This window comes from Pundamilia nyererei, unplaced genomic scaffold, assembly GCF_000239375.1.
Source record: "Pundamilia nyererei isolate P.nyererei 1_Seehausen unplaced genomic scaffold, PunNye1.0 scaffold00083, whole genome shotgun sequence".
Lineage (NCBI taxonomy): Eukaryota > Metazoa > Chordata > Actinopteri > Cichliformes > Cichlidae > Pundamilia > Pundamilia nyererei.
In genome coordinates this window covers 2,681,833-2,685,253 of record NW_005187484.1, presented here as the reverse complement: position 1 = coordinate 2,685,253, position 3,421 = coordinate 2,681,833, and positions in this window count along the sequence as shown.

The following is a 3,421-nucleotide window of genomic DNA, read 5'->3' as shown; positions in this document are numbered from 1 at the left end:
AAAAAAAAAAAATCGTAAGAGTTTCTCAAAATCAGTGAAAGCTGACGATATCCATTGCCACCACATGATGATCGGACCTGCTATGAATCAAAAGCATTTCTTCCTGTTTGCGTAATCTTAAACATCTCTCTGTACCTTTATGTTTGATGGGCCTCATTAGAGATGTAGAGGTTAGTTATATGCCATGCGTATGACCTCTGGTGGGCAGGGGTAAAAGGCTCTCCCTCAGAGTTCCTCTCATAATGTTCTCATTGTCTGAAATTTGCTAAACATAAGCTGGGCTCAAAGACAGCATCTTAGGCAGTGAAGCTTTGGGTCCAGCATGCTTCCATTACGTCTCCTCTTATTTGATTAAATGTACTCTAACTCAGTCCAAACCCACACTGTGCGTAATCTCATCGCGGATGATAAGCATGTAATAAAACACACATTTAAGTTGAAAGGGCACCTTATGCGAATGGTACAATTATGGATTTCCAAGTATGATCATTCGTTTAATTGTGAAGCCTTGCCAAGAGGTATGTAATTGCTTGAAAGAAATATGGCTGAAATTGGATTGTTTTGAGATGTGACCTGGGATTGTTTGGCATCCACATAGAGGCGGGGCCAACTTCCTGTTTTGTATACGTATATTTAAACCAAATATTCACAAATCTCATTATTTAGAGGAAATTCGGAGAATATTAGAATGTGACAATGCAAAACACAGTTGTTAAAGAGCATTACAATAACTGACTGAATCCATTTAAACGTAGGATGTGTCGTTAATCTCATGCAATTTGTATCCTAAAAAGCTTCCTGAGAGTATAAATTTGAGAGCGTCCAGAAGATGTTTTGCTTTAAATAAGCTCAGTGTTTGGCATTCATATCCGCGTGGGGTTTCTATTACTGATAGTGGGCTGATGTATAACTGGCTTTCAGTGATTATGTGTCTCACACCATCCCCAGAGGTCGGCCTAAGTCTGACCATGAAGTTGGACTGATTTATTATACAGCCTACAGTATTAGAAGAACAGGTGCTGGCCCTTAATGATCCCAGTGGGAATTTGCTTTCGTCTTTGATTAATTGGAATGTTAACAGGAGAAGAGTTATCCTAATAGCTTCTTGTTGCCAACCCTGCGGAAGTTTTTAGAGGGGCGAGAAAGGAAAGCGCTTTAAAAATAGACTCCATCAGAGCACGCTGGGAAAAGACCTGCCATTTAAATCCCGACAAAGCAATTTGCAGCTCATAATCAAGGGAACGGAAACCGTTTTTTATCGCATTTCCCTTTACAGTATAAGCTGGTCAGTTCCGCCACATCCACAGCAGAGGTTAGCGTGAGCCAAACGCTGGTAAACCTTGACCTTGTGTGCACGTTTGTTTGTTTGCTTTAACAGGTCAGCCGGAGCATAACCTCCAGTCGTTGCTGAGAGGTGATATTCCGTCACGAAAACACTGTTATTTGATAAGAGCTCGTGATTATCACGTTGGACAGAGATTATCATACATGAAATGACAAATTAAACAGGTATATTTTTAGAGCCTCCAAAGTGAGATGAGATAATATTTAGCCCGGTGACTGCTTAATTTCAGTCGCTCTTTGTCAGCATCTCACCACCTCTCCTCTCAAAGGCTGTCAGACTCAAAGGATGGCGTGTGTGTGACATCTGAGTGGCCCCGTGGTGGCTGGAGGGTACTCAGAGGTCAGTGCGTGATGATTTTGCTCTGCAGATGGATGACTGTCTTTTCCTTGAATAGATGACACTCCTGTGTATTTATAGATATGGTATTTCTAGACATTTTGTGGACCTTTGTTGCCCAAAGTTCCAGTTAACAAACGCGCGGTTCCTATTTATAAACTGTGGCGGTGTATCAACACACACCATTGCAATATTTTTGGCTTAATAAAAGAATTATTATATGTCATCCATTGTTTCGTCGAGTTGTCATTAAGATAGGGATCAGCAGTCACTGAAAACATCACGTAGATCGCCGTGGCAAGCTGGAGATTCACCAGAGGACGCGCTCAGAAAATAAACAACTCCAAATTCAGTAATGGCGTGGACATAGCACAGTACGTGGCAGAAAGGCTGAAACTTTGAGTTTTTCTACTCTGACAGGAGAAGACGAAAAAACGCATGCTGATTGGAACAATTGCCGGATTTTCTGCGAATCAAATCTCTGCATATTTTCCTGTTTGGAGCAGATGTATACCAAACAGTGGTGACCCCCACTCTCCTTTTCAATGGGTTCGGGGTGATGTGCGCCGCGTCTAAGTGGAAACTGTTGCTCTTCAATCTCAAACATTGACCAGAATGCCAGGAATTCAATTGTGTGCAGGCATTGGGAAACCTGCAACCTGCGTGTGACTCGACCTGCCGGGTCGCATCGCCGATGCCCCGTGGAGCATGCAGGCTGTCATACGCGGAACGACTCCAGGTACGCTCCAGTGTGTGTGTGTGTGTGTGTGTGTGTGTGTGTGTGTGTGTGTGTGTGTGTGTGTGTGTGTGTATGCCGGAGAAGAAGCGAGGGTCAAATGCGTTGCCTCCACAATGAGTTGACCTCATTCGTCTTGTTGATTATAATCTGTCATCTCCGAGAGCACAACAAAGGATACAATCATGGTTATTCAGAACGCGCTCTGCGGAAAAGACGCGTGAAAACAAACCGCACATTGCGCTAAACCTTTTCACCTTGTGGAGAAATAATTATGATTGACAGAAATATTCACCGATGCAGAAATGCGCTCGACTCACATTTAATAATAATTAGCCAGTGTTATTTTAATTCTGACTGCACGGTTGCTGTTGTTATTCCCGCTTAGTCACTAAAGCGTCACTTTCCAATTAAGATGATACGTGGGAGATGTGTCCATAAGGCTGTGCTCGCCATAGTTAAATCGTTGTTCTTCTTCATGTCTCAGCAGCTCTAATGTCATTGTGAACTCTATTATTGTTTCCGACAGCCACATCTAGATATATATGGGCTGCTAAACGTGCTCTTAGTGTAAAGGCCTGAAGGAAGCTGCTCTTATATATCTAAAAAAAATTCCACCAATTCATTCATAATGAATTCGATATATTATAAACTCCCGAGGTCAGCGTAAAAGAAGACTATATTAAAGCAGGCCTGTGTCGCCTGGGCTGAACCTCGGCTGGCCTTATCTGTCTCAGCCCCCCGAGACATCCTGTATGCAGGCCCATTGTTCCCTGCCGCCCTGCTGAACTGACAACCTTTCTGCGCAACTGCACACCTGCTGCGCCCGAGTCCGCACACGTCTTTGTATATTCGCGCCTTTTATAGGCGAGCTTTTTGGTCCTCAAGTTTAACTAGTAAGGTGTGTGTGTGTGTGTGTGTGTGTGTGTGTGTGTGTGTGTGTGTGTGTGTGTCTGAGAGTGTGTGTGTGAGAGAGAAGGGGAGGGAGTGCGTGTCTGTGCATG